The sequence below is a fragment of the Microtus ochrogaster genome, chromosome 15 (assembly GCF_000317375.1).
Source record: "Microtus ochrogaster isolate Prairie Vole_2 chromosome 15, MicOch1.0, whole genome shotgun sequence".
NCBI lineage: Eukaryota > Metazoa > Chordata > Mammalia > Rodentia > Cricetidae > Microtus > Microtus ochrogaster.
This window is the reverse complement of record NC_022017.1, coordinates 28,236,728-28,257,381: the sequence shown is the minus strand read 5'-3', so window position 1 is coordinate 28,257,381 and position 20,654 is coordinate 28,236,728. Positions and strand designations below refer to the sequence as shown.

At 52.9% G+C, this 20,654-nt stretch overlaps 1 protein-coding gene across 2 annotated transcripts in view; it reads right to left on the bottom strand.

Annotated features, from left to right (window-relative positions):
• The window catches only part of Tcf20 (transcription factor 20), a 159,221-nt gene that overhangs the window by 107,237 nt on the left and 31,330 nt on the right, over positions 1–20,654 (bottom strand). Inside the window, exon 1 of one of the 2 annotated variants that reach the window (XM_026782764.1) lies at positions 99–278. The exons of the other annotated variant lie outside the window; for it this stretch is intronic. The gene's annotated coding sequence lies outside the window, so the exon portion shown is untranslated. Of the gene's footprint in view, positions 1–98; positions 279–20,654 lie in introns of those variants that run through there. 2 annotated transcript variants of the gene reach the window in all.

The window sequence follows — 20,654 nt, the reverse complement described above, 5'->3', positions numbered from 1 at the left end:
GGAACCTGGGGCCGACGCGGCGCAACGCCCAGCGGGCACGCCTCACACGCCAGAGCAAACTTTCGCGACCGTGGGAGAGGCCCCGCGCATGCCGTTACCTTTGCAGCTGCATCCTCCCCTGGCACTTGCCCCAGACCCCCTGACAGCCCACAGCACACAGGCCGGCAGGAAAACAACCCCCCGCGGAGGCAGGGAGGAAGGGAAAGCGAGAAACCGAGAAGAAAAAGGAAAGGGGGCAGTTTCTCCTCTCAATCTCAGTCTCTTCACAGCTCCTCCTGCCCAAGCAAGCAAGTGAAGTCACAGGGCCGGGGCGGTGACATCAGCTGAGCCTCTGACATCACGGCCCCTGCCGGATCACACCTCTGCAGGGTGGAGATGGAGGAGCAGCAGGGAGGAGGGATGGGTGGATAGAGGAGGGAGAGGAGTACCAGATCCCTCCATCGCCCTCAACTGCGGAGAGCGCTTGACAACGTTGGGGGGGGGGGAGGTAAGGGGAGGGGCATGTGGCTCATCTCTAAAGAATACGTTTTATTTCTCTAGATAGGGGTGATTATGTGTCTATTTATAATTGGGCCCAGAGTGGATGGCTTAAAAGGGACCAATGCCCAACGCAGATGGGGAAATCAAAGCTTAGAGCAAGGGTCAAGGGTAAGAGCGCCCACTCACATACCTACTGTGCTATGAATTGGCACCTGCACCTTGGATAGTGATCATAAAGGCCAAAGAGGACTCCATTATACCCGGTGAGCTCAGAGGGGGAAGAGCCTTCCTGAGGCTGCAGAGCAAGAAGATGGCTATACTTGGCACCAGGAGTCACTAAGGAGGTAAGGCTGGCACAGCGGCTGGAGAGCAGCTGGGCAAGGCCACTGGGGGCATACCTAGAACAACACACACACACACAGTGGCTTCAGTGGCAGGTCAGAGAGTTCCACGTCCTCCGTCAGGGGTGACAGCAGAAGGAAGTCTGACCTAGAACTGTAGCTCTGTCCCTCAGTGTCAAAGTAAGAGTGCTAAGCAAGTAAACCCCTAGCCTGGTCCTGAGGACTTCACAGTCCCTCAGTCCCTCTATTTAACTCCATGACAATACCTGAGACGTAAGTACCCATCTTTATATTCAGAAAGGGAAACCAAGGCCCAGAAAGCAGCCCTAGGAGTCTAGGTCCAGGTACAGGAAACCATAGCCACATCAAACCAAACCTGCTTAAGCTTAGCCTGTTGAGGCCTCCCCTGTCCAAATGTCTACTGCTGCTCCCTTCTGGCAGCAGGCCCAATAAAACCCTGCAGGCCCAATCTACCAACTGCAAAACAGTTCCCGACCCTGGGCCACATGGCGTTGGGGTTGCCTGCTCCCTCAGTCTCCGCAGACACACGCATCTGAGCTTCTTCGATGCTTGCTGAGAGCCTACTGTGTGCTAGGCCCCAAGCCTCAATTATTCTCTACTTATCATCTAAAAAGTTCTTCCACTCCTGACATTTCCCAATCCTGGGACAAGTGTTGCCACCACTCTTTTTGTACCAGCCCTTCCTCTACCAAGGGCATGCATGGTCTGTCTTTAGGCCTGACTTGGTGTAGAATCCACAGCAGGCATTGGGTAAGCTTCCAGGTAAACCAGTCGCTCAGAAAGGATGTGTTTGCAAGGCCAACACAGAAACCTAGAACACAGTTATGGATTGATTAGGATCTCTGCCCCTGGCCCTTTGCACTTGCTGTTTTCTGTGCCTGGAACACCCTCTCTCCCCACTGCCAGCCCTCCCTTTGTCACCCAAGGATCATGACTTAGGTAACACTTCCACAGGGAAGCCTGTCCTCAAGACCAACCTAGATGCTGCTGCTTCTCCACGGTTTCCTGAACTACATCCCAGAAGGCAGCAAGAAGTAGTGGGACAGGGGCTTTAAGGCAGACTGCTCAGGTTCCTATCTTAGCACCTCAACTCACTGTGACCACAGATGAGCCACTTGGCTCCTCTAAATCCATTTCCTCCTATGTGAAGATGGGAACGATAACAGTAGTGTCCACTGGAGGGTCTCAGGGACGGCTGACCCTCCCTGCCTATTCAGCCGCCTGTTCTACCCCAATGGGGCTTCAAATTCAGCCAAGGACAGATTGGTTTTATTCTCTGATCACTGTCAAAGTACCTGCAAACAGTGGACACTTAATAAATACACACTGGGCAGGCATGGTGGTCCATATCTTTAATCCCAGCACTACAGAAGAGACAGAAGCAGGTGGATCTCTGTAAGTTTGAGTCTACATATGGAATTCCAGACCAGCTACATAGTGAGACCCTGTCCCAAAAAAAGAAAGAAAGAAAAATATACACAGAGGGACCTAGGCAAGGGCAGCTGAAATCAAGGATTGGAGAATTCAATTTGGCAGGCACCTACATCAGACTGGCTTTAAACTTTGGCTTCTCTACTTCCTTCCTGTGAGATCTAAGGCAAGTTACTTAATTTCTCTAAGCCACACAAGGCTCCACCTGTAAAATGGGAGGAAGACGAGAGCTTCCCTTTTAAGGTTGTAAGATAGCATGAGATAAGGGATGCAAAGTGTTCAGAAGGTTCAAACTGCACCGGAGCCTATCAAGGTTCAAGGTTGATCAAGGTTCAAGGTTCGCTGCCTTCACTACTTTATCTGATCAGGGCCAACAAAAGTGTAGCTGCAGAGAGGTCTTGGAAAGGGTGTGGCATCAGAGGGCCACAGACTGGGCTCCCACATAACTGGACCACACCTTGCCTTCCCTTTCTATGAAGCAGACCTCTGCTTTCCTGAGACTATGGTTTCTGACAAGAAATACAAATAAAATGTCTACAGACACATGGCTAGCACTGAGCAGAACTGCAACTGTCATGGGGGCTCTGTCGTCCTCCAGACGTGTGCAACTTAAGAGCTCCTTGAGTCAGCAGGAGTGAAGTGAGGCCACAAGCAGAAGCAGAAACACAGACAAGGGAAACGAAGGAAACAGCACCAGGAAAGGCTTCCTGAAGAAAGGGAGCAAACTGAGTCAGAACACCCTGCCCAGGGAGAAGGGAGCAAACGCACGGACTTGGTGGGGACACCCAACCCAAAATGCGAAGCTCATTTCTAAGGTGGCAACTCCCAGGCACACTTGGATGGACAGACCCAGCCTCATTTATTTTGGAGATATGGATTTGGGGAATTATGGTGGCTGAACTGGAAGATCTGGAGAGTACCAAGCTTCCATCCTGTTGATGATCAAGGCCAACGTCACAGAAACAAGAACTGAGATGAGAAAGATGCTAGAATCATCTTTCCAACCATTATACAGATGAGCAAACTGAGGCCCAGATGACTGAACTATATTACTCCAACTCACACAGTTAATAAAGAACAGAGGCAGAATTCCACTCGAAGCTAATTCCGCTACTGTTTTTAACCAATCCACTCTACTGCTTCTCATCAGAATGTGCATCCGTTCCATGCTGTATGCACACACCCATCCTGCATGCATGCACCCTTCCACCCCATCCTCTAGTCATATAACTATTCCATAATGCATCCATTCGTACATGCATGCATCATTTTAAATCATCATGCATGCACTCATCCACCCCATCCTCTATGCACGAATCTATGCCATCAGGTATCCATATACTCATCCATTCCATTGCACATGTGCACCCATCCAGTCTATCATGCATGCATGCACCAATCTAAATCATCATGCATGTATGCACCTATCTATCCTGTCCATCCCATCATGCATGTATGCATGCCTGCATCTGTCCAAACCATCACAGGTGTGCATGCACCCAGCCATCCCATTTGGCATGCATACACCCTTCCATCACATCACACATGCATGCACCCATCCATCAGATTGCACATGCATGCATGCATTCAAGCAGTGCTTATCTGAACTCCTGCTGTTCCAAACAGTGAGATGTCAACAACGAATGCAGCGCCACTGTACCCAGCTGCCTTAGAGCTCACTAAAATCAGTCCTCCTGCAAAGCCTGGCTTCAAATTTAGCTGCTCAAGACCACAGACCACTCTACTGCTGGGAAACCACAAACCAACCCCCTTTCAAAGGCCATTACATTGCTTGCATGGGAAAAGGAGAATGAAGATAATTGATCCAGTATCTACTTCTGGACAGAATGCTGAGTTGTTTGGAGGGCTACAGTCTCACTAACAACAACCAAAAAAAAAAAAAAAGATTTGGAAATGTTCAGTCCAGGGGCTTGAGGCAACTGAACATCTAAGTTCTACCACCACAAGAGCTTTTGGCAAGCAGTTCCCTGGAAAAGGAAGTGGGCCAACTGTATACAATGGGTTGTGAAGCTCCCAGACCTTTCTTCCTAAGAGCTGAGCGCCTACTCTGATTCAGACCCACTATGCTGTTCCATCCCAAAAGGGGCATGACTAGCCATTTTTTGCAAATAGAGAAACTGAGATTCAGAGAAAGGAAGACTCATTGGAGGTCGACACAGGTCTGGCTGGCTCCAGAGATTGTGATCCTCAACACCAAAGATTTGCTTAACCTTAGACAAACAGTTCATCTCTGCTCTCCTCACCTCTGAAGAGAATGCCAGAGGAAAACATCAAGTCTCTTCCAGCCTCAGCTCTCACTGTAACCAGCCAACTTTCTCCTGACCCTCACCCCTCCAGCTTTAATCCTTCTCCCACCAGTGCCCACAGTGAGACTGCAAAACTACCCAGAATGAAGCTTGTAAAACAGGAATTAAATGTCCTTCCTTGGGCCTCCATTTCAGGGAGGCAAATATTTTATACCCATTTTACAGATGAGACCATAGGTCGTGATCTATAAGATGATACAATCATTACTCTCTTCCAAGGTTCCTGCAACAGATCTGTCATTACCTGAAGAAGATTGAATGGCTGCTACAGTCAGGTTCTCTGTAGTGTTATTAGCCATGACCCCCAACATCTGGACAGCATAACACCACTCCTAGAAAAAAATGCTCACCGCCTGTTTCCTCCATAAAATGTGAACAGAACAGTTCTTAAAAGAAAGCATGCACCCCCATTTTGCAGATGAGGAAATGGAAGTCAGAAAGGATGACCTAAAGTGTTCAAGAAAGCTGCAACTCAGGATTTGTGACCCAGAACATAACAGTCAGAGGAAGGCTGGGGTGTCAGTGGGCTGCAAATTTGAATGGCACGCTTCTGTGGGCTGGCAGCCTGCCAAGAGCCACAAACAAGGGTGTTCTGCTCACCCAGGGCCATCAGGAACCTGCAGCCTTCCCTGGGCACAGCTGCTACCCTGGCAGACCCCTAAAAGCCCCCCAAAGAATCTCTGTGCTCCAGAGCTTTTTTCCCATTCCAAACATGCCAGAGCCCCGCGGACCCCGGAGGCTGCTACTTAGCGCCAGATTAATCACACCGAATTCTCCATCCAGATATTGCGTGCAGGCCGAACTCCCACCGCTAATCGCCGTAATATTCTCCTCGGCGTGTGCAGGCGGCTGGGGCGATGTTCCAGGAATATTAATTCTCCACAGCCGGCTCACTCCCGCCGCACGCATGCGCCCCCTGCACTGCTGGCTGCTGGTAGGGGAGCGGGTCTGGCCAGGGGGCCAGGAGCCTGTGGGAAGCTGGGCCAGGCCCCAACTATCCCTGGGCACCAGGCTGGCCAAGTAAGAGCCAGTGGCCCAAATCCTAGTCAAGGTCTTGATGCCAGAGAAGTGGTGGCTCCTGCCTGTGGGAAGGTTTGTACCCACCCCAATACTTACTGCCTCTCTCCCCTTAGTCCCGTCCCCTAGCTTCCTGCCTCACAACCTGCAGGTAAGCTCAGGACCCCTAGAAGTCACACAGCACAGGTTCTCTGATGTCCTCCCAACACAGCAATGCTTTGACAAATGGGCAGCCAGGGGCCAGCTAATCCTGGGAGTGGGGAAGTTGAGTAGCGCGCACACACACAAAAAGGAATTTTAAAAAAAATCTTTCATCTGCTTGAAACATAAAAGTGTGGGTGGCAGAGGAGACTGGCGATGTCTCAGCTATGGGGCTAACCCAGACCTGGAGGGGGCAGGCTGAGTCTGTGGAAGCCAGGCTCTACTGCTGGCCCTTGCTTAGTTCAAGGCTACAGTGTAACTGGTAATGCAAGGGGCTGAGGAATGAGGGAACCCGGGCAGAAGGTCTGTGGCAGCTGGAAGGTCCCTAAGGAAAAGGAGCACTCGCTTGTCCAGGGCTGACTGGTTTTAAGGACATACTGACCTCTGGACCTCCTCTCTGTGGTCTGAGACACTGGTCTGTCTTTAAAGAGCTCCTGGTAAGCCTGGTGGTCCAAAGCAGGGCTCAGCTGGGGACCTGGGGACATTAGGCAGACCTCCTGCCCACCCAGAGCATGACAGGGAAAAGCCGCATTTTCAGCTGCTCAATCTCAAATCAGCCATGAGAGGCAGCTTCAGGCTGTCCATTTAAGGAAACAGACACGAGACAGACAGCATCCCAGTCAGGTCAGCCTTCATGTCACCAGAACTTGAATCCAGGTCGTCCACTTCAGCAGGTTCTGTGACTCCATTTCCTTCCCTCTGAAACAACCTTGAAGGTCCATCTAGCTCCCATAGGACTATCGAACAAGTACAAGAATTTATTGCTTGCCTACTGTGTGCCTAGCTCAGGAATCCAGCAATGTATGTTCCTGGAACGCGGTCTGCTGAGGAGAAAAGTAAACTGAAGGTCATCGTGCAGCCTGAGGTGCAGGGTCAGGGGCCCCTCTCCACGGCCTGGGAGTTAGGAAGGTTTCCAGCAGGTGAAAAAACTAGTGTGGATCAGGCAAAGACTTCCATGGGGGTCACGGGTCTTGGATTCAGGCAGACTGACCAGATTCCCACAGCAGCATGATTTGGATGGTCTGCCCAATGCTAGTGCCACCTATGGGTGATGGCATCTGCCAAGAGAGCAATGAAGACAGCTTCTTGGGGAATCCTACTGTGGGCAGTAGGAGAATGGTACACAGGAAGAGGTGGGCAGGCGGACATCCATAGATCCAGGTCATCTGAGCCAGCCCTGCTTTCCGCAGCCTGGGCTAGGCCAGGCCAGATGAAGGTGGAGCCCTGGGTCCACTGGATAGAAGAGCATCCTGAACCTCATCATAACTCTGGACCAGTACTGGAAGCGAGAGGCACAGCCTGTAAGAACAGAGGAATGTGGACCAGTTCAAAAGAAGCCAGCAGTGGGGGCTGCTTGAGAGTCTGGGGGTTCAACTCTGTTCCTTTCTAGTACAGATCAGAACTGAAGTTTAGGACACGCGCAGCAGACCTGCAGGACAAGCCCTGGCTCTGAGGCTCCACCCCCAACATCCAGCAAAGGCCTAGCTGAAGGACAGCAGCTGACCCCCTGACCCCGTGGGCCTGAGGTGTCTGGTACCTCTCACATGCTACCATACATGTCTCATGAACACATGAAAGCCAAAAGGTTTTTCTCTAGTTCTCAGATAAGGAAACTGAGGCTCAGAAACAAATAAGCATGCATGGGCCTCTCTAACATGTTAGAGGCCACAACTTCACAGGGTCTAGGTAAATATCCCCAATGTGCAACTGGGAGCTCATCCAGGTGCCGCAGGTAGAAGAAGGCAATACCATATGGTTTCCAGGTCCAGACCTGTGTGTCTGTGCCCAGCTCCACCCAAAGCCCTGGTGCTCAGGGGCCAAGGATGCAGTAAAAGGACCTTTCTGCTCTCATCTTGTCCTGAGGTCTCACTGCTTTGGACTCGGATGAGATTTGGTACCCAGCAGACACTCTGAAACTGATGACACGCTAGGGCTCATCCCTCCCTTCTAAGGAGGGAACATCCCAGCCTGTCAACTGCTACCTCGTGAGTAACAGGATCCCAGGAAGTGAGCAGCAGGTCCCACGAGGCTTCCCACAGGAGGAAGGTCTGGGCAGGAACCTAGATCAAGAGGCCTATCCAAGCTTCAAAGTACCAAGCGGGAGACATGGGAGAAGACGAGGGCCCCATGAGACTCCCAGGCCTCTTCCTTCCGGGCCAATGCCTCTGTGCCTGTGGCTTCTGCATCTCTGGTGCACATGCTTCTGAGTTCAGCCCCAGCAGGCTCAATGCCACGAGAGCCCTACTGTGTCTGATCATGGACAGCGCAGACACGTGGTTTCCTTCCACTCTCCTCAGTCCAGCCTGGCTCCAGATCTCATATCCCCTTGATATGAAGCCAGGTGCTTCCCAAGGAAAGGCAGGACCTGGGACTTATAGGTGTGGGGGCTGAGGGACAGGGATTCAGGCTTAGTTATGAAGCAAGGTAGGGGCAGGCCATAACCTGCGTGGATGAGGGACCCAGTCTCCATGAGGGAGGTAGCCTTCCGTTCAGGCCCAAGACCTGCAGTAGGCTGACAGCTATTATTCTTCTTTAGTGGTTTTCCCAGATCCCATCATTTACACTGCTGGCCTCTGGCCACTGGGTCACAGGAAAAGACCCAGATCTGACCCCGACCTCCTTCTCCTGGCTGACTCAACAAACCACTTGACTGCTCCAAACCTCAGTTTGTTCATCTGAAATATGGGCTGACCACACCAGGAATCAGAGTGATTAGTCACAAAGTGAGTGACCCTGGGGCTGGACATCTCAGAGGAATAAGAACTGGGCCTTTCCTGTAGTGATCCTGACAACCCTGGAGAGGGAGGGACTGCTGCCCTATATTCACAAGTGAGAATCTGAAGGCAAACAGATGAGGGGCTGGTCCAAGTTCAAAGCTGCACACACCCCCAGGGGAACCTTACCTGGTTGTAAAAGGCATTTTCCAGCTATGGAAGAAAGTGGACAGAGAGGTCAGGGGTACCTGAAGCCCTGGCCTGTAGAGGCAAGAAGCCTAGTCAACAGCACACAGTCTGTGAAAAAGGATCCCTTACCCCATCCCCGCCAGAGCCTGCAGCCATCTTGGCTCTACAAAGGCTTTTTTTCCTTTTCTTTTAAAAAAAAATCCAAGAGCCAGGAAGGGCCTGGCAGTGGGCACAGGCGGCTGGGTAAGCCTCTGGGTAGAGAAAGGCCCGCAGTCCACTCCCCTCTGGGCCCCACTTGGCGCCTGCAGCTCCATGCAACCTCAGGGCCCCAGCGCTGCGTTCACAGAGGCAGGCACCTGCCAATCTCAGCCCAGGGCCTCCGCCCAGCCCCCCTCTCCCGGAGGACAGATAATTCTCTCGCTCTCCCAGCCTGACAAAATAACTAATGCTAACTCAATAAAGTCCCCCTTGAAGGTTTTTAATTACCAGACTGTGCCGAAGACTAAAGACTCCAGGAACGGGAAGGGAGGCCTGGAGGGCGGGGTGGGGGTGGGGGGAATGGTGGGGGTGGGCGTGGCAGAAGCTCCAGCGGGCTGTTGGTAAAGTGCCCTCCCTCCCACTTGGGGTGAGGGTTGGGCTGGGCCGGTGCTGTCCAGGGTGCTGGGTCCAGCAGCCACTGATGGAGGCCCAGTTAGGCTTCTGGCAGACTCTGGTGATTTTATCTTTGAGTTTCATGGCCAACCACACAGTGGACACCTCCCCAGTGAACAGAAAACACTAAGCCTGCAGTCACCAGCAAGACTGGACTGTACAGTTTTACAAGGTGTCAGACAGAGGGTCTGGCTGCCCACAGGTAGAATACAGACCTGTGACATGGAAGGAAGAAGCTGTACATAAAGGTGACTGGCAAAGACAGTGTCCTGTGTGCTAACCATGGCTTTGGGCAGGGTGACGTGCTTGGGACACAGTCTAGCATCAGTGGGACCAAGGCTACCCAAAAGGCCTAATGGGGGCCGCACTCAGCAGAAGGGAGTGCCACAGTTGGCATACAAACCCCCACAACTACAGCCAAGAGCAAAGACAACATCTAAAGAGACGCTCATAGCTGCCTCTACCCTAACACACTACTGTACTCCTCTCTTAGCACAGGCACCCCGTGAGCCTGCCCAACAGTTCCACGGAACCACTCTGGGCTCACTCAGTCATGGGTCCCTTTTAGTCTTCAAGACCTTTGATCTGGCATTTATCCTTCTCCGGGATGAATGACAGGCCCTAGATAAGCCTTTCTGGCACTCCCCACCTTGAACTTTTAGGTCAAACGTCACCTCCTACCCATTAATAGCAACCTTCTCCAGGAGTACTCCTGTGCACCTCAACAGAATGATCGGCACCTCTCATCCTCAGGCTTGGAAAACAGGCTGAGCTCATTCTCAGACCCAGGGTACAGGCTCTGAGTCAGCCTGCTGGGGTCCCAAGCTTGCCTTGACCCTGAACTAGGCCGTAAGTGGGTATGTTTCTTTATATACACACTGGGGAGTAAGAATAGTCCCTAACTCAGACACAGGTTCTGAGGGCTACTAAATTCATATTTGTTAAGATTCAGCACAATACCTAGTAAGTGCTTGGGGTTGCCAGGCAACCACCACCATCATCTTCTTCGGTAGTACCCTATCTTTCCCTATCTAGGCATCGGTTACCAGGATGCTGCATCCTCTGCTCCCAGCACAGCCCTGAACACAAGAACATGCTGAAATACCCATGAGACAGGCCACAAGGCTTAAACTGGCTCCATTTTCTGGATGTCAACACAGAGGCCGCAGGAGGCTCCACACTGCTCCACGGCCCCTCTGCCCAAGATGTGCTCCCTTTACTGGGTCTTCCTCAGATCTGTTCTTTGCAGTTCTGCAGAGACAGCACCTTGGGGGCAGTGCTGACAGCCGGTGCAGCTGTGCTCCGCTCTCCAGGGGCCTCAAGGGGTGGTAGGAAGGCCCCAACACCCAGCCCTGACTAGAGTCTTCTGGCTAGGATCACAGCCCTACTACGATGGAGCTGCTGCCCACCAGCCGGCCCCTTGGCATCAGGCCCTGGATGGCAGCCAGCTGGGAGAGGAAGCATCTTGGCTGGCAGCCAGCTCACAGTGCCGAGCTGTCAGCCGGGAGGCAGGCCAGGCAGGGCTGAGACCCCCTGCCCCTGAACAGGGCCCTGGCCAGGCCACCAGGATGGGGCCAAGCTCCTCCTCCCACCAGAGATGCAAGGGGGCCCTGTCAACGCCAGCCCTAGGCAGGGAGAAGGGACATAATCTTGCTGGGTCCCCATTTATTCAGCTCAGCTTTTCACAAGCAGCAACTGTTGTGGAAGCAGCACGTGGAGCAGGAGATTTTCAAGTCAAATAATAATAAAAACAGCAACAACTCCAGCTGACATTGAGCAAGCACTTACTCCGCACCGGGTGCCACTGCACAGACTCCTCTGGGAGGGAAGATGCCATTACTATCAGACGTAGCAGCTGAGCTCAGAAAGGGGCAATAACTCACCTAGAGCCACACAGCATGTCGCAAACAGGCTTGAAACTGGTACCTGTGCCTCAACCCTGACACTCAGCTGGCTTAAGCAGGCCCTCGTGCCTGCCTGGTCAGGGCAAAGCCTCATGCATCTTTGAGTGTGTAGTTCAAGACGGGCCATGGGGGTGCAGAGATAAACACTCAGTCCAGGTACTCATATTTATTCAAAGCACTGAGGCGGGGGTTGGAGTGGTAGCCCACAGGTTAAGAGCACATATTGCTCTTCTAGAGGACCTGAGTTCCCAGCTTACAATCATCTGACTCCAGCTCAAGGAATCCGACGCCTCCTTCTGGCCTCCTGGGGCACTGCATTCACATGTACAAAATCCACACTCAGACACTCACATATACACATAATTAAAAATAAAAAATATTTTCTTTAAAAAACAGAGCATTTGGAGCTTCTCACCCTAGTCAATTAAGTTTCTAGGAGACGGCCCTGCCACAAGCTCCACCGCTACCTGCCCAAGGAGAGCTAATAACGCCCACAGCTACATGGATGAGGTGCCCAGGGTCAGGCTTAACAGATACCAATACCAACGCTCCTCCCAGAGAGGAGACAGGAAGGAGGACCGGAAAAGCACGTGTTTGTTCTCTGGGACACAAGTCAAATACCCTGTGGGAGTGGTCTTGAACACCTCTGGGAGGGGGCTTGGAATGGAACTTCCACCCAAACATTCCGGACTCTTCGGATATAGGATGCCAGGGGCTGGGGTGAGGCTTTCACCCAAACACTACCTGCCCAAGGAGAGTTAGTGACTCACCCACAGCTACACAGAGGAGATGCAAACCAGGGCTCCCAGCATTCTCCTCATCAGATTCCCAGCCCTACAGGAAGGCCCAGAGCCACGCTACTTGGCTCCCAAAGTTACTTAGCTCAGGAGGTTAAAGGGGAGCTGGGATGCAGGGCAGGCAGTACTGACCAGAGGATGGCACCCCAGGGAAGGCAGGAGCAGTCCAGCGTCACTCAAGAGAGCAAGGAAGGGTCACCAAGGAAAGGTGCTTCTGGTCACCCCACACGTGGGAGGGGCATGGACTGGGGTCCATGGTGAGCAGACCCCGGCAGCAGAGGGCTAGCCTGCGTTGAGGGATCTTGGCACCTTCCTCATCCTATAGTACTAGTGCTAGGGAGGGCTGGCCAGATAACGCCCTCCTGTGCCCTATGAATGGCCAGGTGCATAGCACTCTTGCCAGCTGGTAAGATGCCAGCTTGGCCCTAATCGCTTCTCTCCGCACTTGCCTTTCCAGAGTTTGCCCTCCAGAAGGACAGATTCAACCACCGAAAATGAAGCACGGCTCTGCTAGAGCCAGGGGTCAGGATGGTGGATGGCCCTTCTCCCAAGAGCTAGACAACCTCCTGTGCATCTGGGGGCCATCCTTGTAGCTGGTGGATGAGGACCGACAGGGAAGGAGCAGGGAGGCCGCAGCATGATGTCAGGACAAACAAGGCTATGGTGTCCCCAGTATCCCATCCGGGGGACAGTAAATGACAACAGCAGTGAACTAAGGGTTTCTATACCGCACCCCCAGAACTGGAAGAATTTGCCGGAAAAGCCTTGAGAGAACCTGAGAGGACTAAGAGTGTTGGGTGGTAGGCAGACATCATGAACTCCCAGAAAATCTGGGGCCCTTCTTCAGCCCTCACTAAAGGAGGGCAGCAGCAAGGCAAGGCAGGGGTGTGGTCCTTCTGAGGGAATCTGCCAAAGCTTTGCTTCTTTCCCTCATCAACCCCACACTAGCACCACAGCCCCTCTCACTCGTCCTCCTGCAGGGCAGCTTTCAAAGCCATGGGGCTTGTCCCTTCCTGCCTTGGACAGAAAGGTTACAGCCCTGAACGGCAGAGCCCACGCCTCAAATCCAGGTCACTCAGGAACTCCGTGATACTAGGATACAGGGTAGAGAGGTGCCATTCCTCCTGAGAGCCCACTCCAAGACAAGTCACCAGTCCATTCTCCCAGGCATCAACTGGCCAACCTCTGCACTTCTCCCCAATGATGGGGGACCCCTCCCCCCCATCTGGATCTAGCTGGGCAGGAGCCAGGGAATTAGCTGATACCTGGAGCGGGAGAGTAGAGAATAGCAGAGGAGGAGGAAATGCAGAGGAGAGGGAGGTGGGGAAGAGAGGAGGAGGAGGAAGTGGAGGGGAGAGGGAGGTGGGAAAGAGGAGGAGGAAGTGGAGGGGAGAGGGAGGAGGGAAAGAAGAGGGGTAGGAGGGAAAAGTGGAGGGGGGGTAGATGGGGGAGAGAACTGTGGAAGAATGGGAGGAGAGGGGAAGGGGGCGGGGAGGGAGGGACCCGTGGGGGAGGGGCAGTCTACAATCTCTGCAACATCAAAGCCTTCCCCGCCGCAGCGCAGTCACGTGCAACCTCGTTCCTTGCGTTCCTTTGCTAGGAGAAGCTGCTGGGCCCGGGGCTGCTGAAGGAATTTTAAAACGAGGCAGAACGTCTAGAATGGGGGAGTAGACGGGATGAGTGGAGTTATCTTTAAGTAGGAGACGTGCCGGCAGGTTTGGAAACCTTTCGCCTAGTGGCTGGGTAGGGGGCCAAGAGCAAGGACCACCGAACTCCTCTGGTGGATGGAGCTACTGGCCAGCCCAGCCTGTTCGAGAAAGGCTGGAAATCTGGCTTTCATTTAAAAAGCTTTCTCCTTCTAATATTGGCTCCAATTTAAAAGAGGAATGGATATATGGATATATATAATTTTTTTTTCAAATCCACCATTTGGGTCGAAACACAGCAGGTCCTCAGCAGGCCCTGGGGTCTCAGCTGGGATGGGGCTTCTGATAGGCTCCAACCTGCTGTTTCATTTGTGGGGTCACTAGAGAGTTGTAGAGGCTCGCTCAAGATCACGTGGAGGAGATTAGAAGGGAAGATTCCTAGGCCTGGGGCCACTCTGCCCTCCACCCCCCCCAGGCAGGTTGGTCTGAGGTTCCATAGACTCCAGGACTGTGGGACAACAGGAAGTGTATGGAAGCTTGTGGCAACAGACAGTTCTCAAGATTCCAATCCCCTACCCCTACCTCATGCCTAGCCTTGGGGAGTTCTGCCCTCCATGGAGGAGACAGCTGTCCTGATGCACTGGTCGGAAAGCCCCCCCACACACACACACAAAAGGCTTCAAGAGGACCCCTAAGAGCGCTAGGCACTCAACCGAAAAAGTGGGGTGAGAGGTAATGCAATGCGGAAGCTTGAAGCTTGGATGTTTAACTCCGGGGCACCAGGGAACCCTTGGGGTGGGGGGAGGGGGATCAGGACACAGGGCTGTTCTTTCCTGAAGTCATTCTTCAGCAAATATTTACCTATCATTTCCTCTGTACCAGACAGAATGGTGGGGCACATGTGATACCACACCACCATGGCAGGGTAGGGTGGGGAGGCTGGGGGAGCCACTATTGCAACAGGTGGGTGACCAGCCCTCCAAGGAACTACTTGCCAGGAGAGAAGACTCTTCTCTGCAGAGCGACATGAGGCAGGGAACAGCAGGGTCTCCCTAAGCACGGTAAGTCAGCAGGCAAGGGCAGGCAAGCCGCGACGGGCGGCAGCTTTCAGACCCTCTCAAGGGTATGCTAAGGGAAAGGTCTGGGTGGGGTTGAAGGCAGGTGCACTGCACCCCTTCCTTAGCTCTCTGCCACTGCGGTTTCCTGTCTGGAACAGAACCAGCACACTGGCAGGCATCCCCAAGGCTCACTGGCTTGTCTTTCCACCTGTTATGCCCAAATCCGCGCGGCATAACACATCAAGTCTTACGAACAAAGCCTTGGCCTCATGGACCACTACAGGCTACTACTACACACACATTTTAGGATGGCAGGCCTGAATTCCAGGTTCTGGGCCCTCAAACTCAGGATAAGTCCCACAACTTGAAATCCTTGACGTTTTGAGAAGGTGCCCTCTTAGAGGACACGTGGGCCTGGGGAAAACCCCATGCAGGTTCTCTATAGTCCTCCAGTCTACATGAGAAGAGCATCTGAAGAGACACTGGGTGAAGGGTCATGCTTACAGAACTGAGGAGCCATCACCCCACAGAAGAACCCAGAAGTGACTAAGGACAGCTCATGAGATGCTAGGAGCCCCATTCTCAGGTCAGGAGACAAGGGCTAGGAGGGTACCCGATAGGACTCAAGCTGGGGGCCTGTGGGAGGTGGTGAGGAATGAATGACCAGGCTTCTGCAAGGAAGCCAAGGTAACAGGAAGGAGGGCACAGGGTCCTCTCGGTCCTGGCCAGGGGTGGGGGGATGGGGGAACCTGAAGGCATAGATGTAACCTTGCACTTCCAGCCTCCAACATTCTACTCTGAAGCTCCCCAAATGATCCTCTATCCTTCGTGGGCTCCCACTCCACTCTCCAGCCTCTGCAGGAGGTACATAAGAAAAGCTCACCAGCCGGGGAGGGGCAGAGACCAGAGCTGGGCCCTCTACTTCTCTGACCTGCATGGACAGGATTCCTGGACGTTTCATAAGAGCTGAGGACAAGGAGGTGGGACACCCTTCTTATTCAAGTCACAGACCACAGACCCATGTGGTGCCCTCCCACCCCACAGCTCAGACTCTATCTGAGCCAGCCCCACCCACGTGGTACAGCTGTTTTCAGACTGAGGTCAGCTGGTTGAAGCCCAACCTCCAGCCCTGACAGAGCCGAGTTTAAGACAGGGCAGATTATTATCTTGGCTATCTATTGAATGCCCTTTGTGCCAAATTCTGAAATGTAGACTCTGTCTTCATCCTCCCCACAGAAGTTCTGTGCACTGTGATACTAAGGGAAAACTGAAGGTCAATGAGGCCAAGCCCCAGCCCACGACCATTGCTCAGTGCAGGGCAGGAATCTTGGGGCTCAAGATATTCATTCACTCATTTAACTCATCAGGAAGTGAAGACAACCGCTTCCTAATTCTCCAGGCCAGACACGTGCACAAGCACGGAGATTCTCGCATCTGATCTTGAGCACTAGGCTGAGACTCCTCCAGGCTGTCCGACCCCGCCTCTACTCACCTTCCCCCATCCAGCAAACCAGGAGAGAAAAGAAGTCTGGCTGGCACTAGGGCTGGTCCAAACAGCAGTACCCGTTCCATATGTCCACCCAGAGGACACTTATGGATGAGACACCATGATGAGAGATGAGACCTGTTCTGAAACAGGCACCATGGAAGAGCCTAGAAATGGCTCCGGCCAAAAGGAGGAAGAGGAAAAAGGGAAATGAAAGGCAAGGACTCCAGAGAGAAGAGGTGTGAGAAAAAGGCAAAAAAAGGGCATGGAAGGGGGAAGGGCTGGGGAGGAGCACATGGCAGGCCCCCCTCTCTCTCTGGTGTCTGAGAGACTACAGCTGGGGCCGAGGCACAGGAAGATCTGCCTGGTCTCTTCCATGGCAAGAACATCAAAGCTGGTTCCCAGCCAGCCCAAAGGTAGCATCCTTTGAGGTTTGGCGGTGATCCGGCCATATTTCAGGCTGATCCGAAGCAGGCGGCGCCCCACCCCCTCCAGCCCGCCTGCCAGGAGATCCCCATCTGGGCTGTCTACTTAATACCCCATTAAGGGAGAAAATATACAGCCAGATCCCTCCCGGCCTCAGCTGCCCATTCCTCCGAAAAGATCAAGGCTGAGCTAGCTTCTCTCCGAAAAACTCCACAAACAGACTGCAGACTTGGGGAAAGGCAGGTAAAGCTCAACATGGCGGTGCCTAACAGGAGGGAGTATGACACCAGAGATCAAGAGCTAGCAGGAGGGGAGCCCTCCAGGTCCAAGAAGAACGGCATGAGGTTCTCAGCGCCTTATTTACAGGTGGGGAAACTGAGGAACATAGGGGTGCAGTGATTGACTCCGTATTGAGAGGCTCCAGGTTGTGGCCGATAATGTACACACCTCCACCAGCAGCCTGGGCCCTGAGAACTATTTATCTGCACAACCCTAGTTTTCCAAACTAGGAACCAGATTCAGAGAGGCTCAGACACCTCCTAGAGAACACACAGCAGAATTCTCCCTGATAGGCAAGGGATGGCAGGATTTAAGCTGAATACACCCAGGTCCCCTCATGCAGTTTACAAAGCCCAGGCAAAGCTTGTGTCACCACGGCAGGGGGCTATCTCTTGTTCCTTGAGGCAACTGGTGACTACTTCCTCTTGCAAAGGGCCCTCGTCTTCCTCTTTCCTCCCCAGGTCTCCGCTCCTTCCCACAGAGTCTCACCCAGGAACCTCAGGCCCCAGAATCCTTCAGGATTTTTACTGTCCACACCGGTCATGCACAGGTGTCTCTAAACTGCTCATCTGACCAAGGATCTCTCAGTCCCCAGGGAGATCAAACTGTTCCTCTGGACCGTTGGCTCACACTGTAAGACCCTGGTCTTAGCACCCAGTGAGCTGCTCTCCTGACATCTGTGGGATCAACATCAGATTGTCTGTTCCATGGCTGTCCCAGCACCGGGACCTCTTTGCACCTACCTTCCATCCACCCTCCAATACTCTGGCCTCCAGACCTCTGCTCTCTACCTTCCAGCCTGCCACCAGGGCACATCTGTCTACTCAATCCTCCACAGGTCCTGAGGCTGGAAGGTCGAAGAGCCCCTTGAGAGTGAGGCACAGACATCCCTGAAGCCCACACCAGTAGAAATGGAGGTACAGAGGGCAGGGGGATCCTGGGCACTCCGAGTCAGCTGCCCCCTTCACAGTTCACCAACAGCTAACCCTGGCAGGGGGACCTCTACATCCTCTCACCATCAGAGACAGAGCAGTGAGCACAGGGTGAGCCAAGCAATTTTCCAGACCTAGTGGGGCTCGGCAAGCCAATTTGAACACAGAATAAACCTCTGGCCTCTGCAAGGGAGGGGCATAGCAAACAGTGTGAGCACACTAGCTGGTGCCACCCCCACTCCGAGCAGACAGCGTGGCTGGGCCAGAGATGCTGCGCTCGGCTGCCAATTCCCGTCTCAGCAGAAAGCCTCCATTTTGCAGGGAGAAATTAATGGAGAGAGAGAAGCCTGGGAAATTACGAGTTGCCACCTGCAATTTCTCCCTCCAAGGAGAGCAGCACGATGGCTGATTAAAGTCGCAGCCACCCTGCCAGGCTGGGCCAGCAGCTGAGGACGGTCCACCTGCTAAGAGGCAGGTGGGAAGCAGCAAGGGGGACTACTAAGAGCCCCCCAGGCTTAGGCAGCCTCTCCCAGGGAATTCTGAAGAGGGAAGACTCCAGTAAGGGAAACACCCTTCTCCCCTCATTACACTTTAAAAGGGATGGTTCACAGGCTGTCTGGTGACCTCTGGTACCCCATGGATTATGGGACAGGAGACGCACCTTCACCTCAGGCTCCTCAGGCACGATGGGAGAATCATGGAAACGGCACCAGGGGAGAGAGCATCCCCTGTGCCTGAGGCTGAACCAGGCACCTTGGCCATTGTTGCTGGACTCCTCACCAGGATGCGGAGGTTCAAGAGGGAGGTCCTTCAAATGAGGAAACACGGGCCTGGGCACCAGCTGGAATCATCTGATGGCAACAGTGGGGCCTTGGTGACAGCACAGGGTGGACAGTTAAGCTGCAGGACAGTCACATAGCCTCTGCCACAGCTATGACCTACTTTTAACCAGGAGCACACAGGTGTGGATCCTGGCCACACCTCCACCCCTAGATGGTAAGTAAGGGTAGAACTTCCTCTGGTCACCACCTAAGACTCCTTCCCCAATCCAGCCAAGGTTCTGTGATGGGTAGTGTAACTGTCACCTTGACAAAATCTAGAATCACCTGAGACCAGCTTCTGGGCATGCCTGTTGAGGGTTATCTTGACTAAGTTACCTGATGGGGAAAACCCATTTTAGCTGTGGCTGGTACCATTTCCTGGTCAGGAGAGCCTAAAACAGAGAAAGGCAGCTAAGCATAGGTGTGTATTCATCTCCCTGTCTCCTGACGGTGGACAGAATTTGCCCAGATACTTCAGGCTCCAGCTGTTTGACTTCTTCCCCCTTGTAATGGACTATGTCTTGACCGGGGAGCCAGCACAAACCCTTTCTCTGTAACACAAATTCTAATTGGCTTTAATAATAAAAACCCGAAGTCAGATATTAGGGGATGAAAGCTGAAAGATCAGAGAAATTTAGCCAGTCACTAAAATTCTTACCTCTCCAAATGTTCAGATTGACTTAGGCAAGATCCTGTCTCTATGAGTCCTCAGACTGAATCCTGAGCTCCTGTCTCCTCCTGCCTTACATGCCTCTCTCAGCCCTGCTGTATTTCTCTTCCTGTCTCCACCTTCCTAGTGCTGGGATTAAAGGTATGAACCAACATAACCTGGCTCTGTTTCTCTTTTAGACGGGATCAATCTTGTGTAGCCCAGAGTGGCCTTGAACTCATAGAGACCCCAGTTCCCAAGTTCCCAGATTAAAGGTGTGTGCCACCATGCTCGGCCCCTGTGGCTAACTAGTGTGGCTAGCTCTGTACTCTGATCTTCAAGCAAGCTTTATTTCTTAGATCACAAACAAAATAACATCTCCCCCTTAAATAGCTTTGTCAGAGTATTTATCATGGCAACAGGATCCATCCACACTCAGGATTTGAACAGAGGATGTGTGACAAGGGTGGCAGCCAAGTCACCGCTCGGGAAGTCTGTTACGTCTATTCAGACCGGAGCTGGACCACTCCTTCCTTCCGGGAGTCCACTGACCTCCAGGTCCCTCGGATCCCAGTCATCACTAGGATGTGAATCCAGACTGAAGTGTGAAGAGCTGCTCTCACCCTCACACCTCCTGCTGCTCTGGAGATGGACCACAGGAGCGAAAAAGCCACGGGACTCTAGCAGCTCCAGCGCTGCTGGCACCAGGCACAGCAAATGCCACCAATACCAGCAGAAGCCCAGGCCTCCTGAGCTAGCTCTTAGCTTAGTTACTACTCATCGGTAAGCCAAAGACCTCCATGCCTGGTTCTCTGGTTCTTCTGGCTCTCCCCTGCCTATCCATGACCCTAGGCAGGTTCTCTCTGAGCCCCAGCTTGGTCAGCTAGGAAGCAGCGTGCTGTGGCATCCTTCGGGAAGTGAACTTTGAGGCACCACTATCTTCTAGCTCCCTGGTCCTGGCCGTATATTATAATAATGGCCTTGGCCAATAGGGGCGCAAGCTATTAGAATGAGTTAAGACCAGATTAATCTGCTTAAAAAAATATGCCTGGTTTTTACGCTGTGCATTCCCTCCTAACAACTCAGGCTCCTTCCAGGCCATTATCTCGTTTTATCGTTAATTCAATTCCATAAACATGTATTAAGTGTCTATTATGTGCAGAGCCCTGGTCTGGTAGCTGGGGTGGGGTGGAGGGCCATGGGGGAACACCCAGGTATCTAGAGTCTGGCCAGGACCTATCTGACCTTCAGGCCCGGCTCCTGAAACTGGAGGCAGTGTGAGAA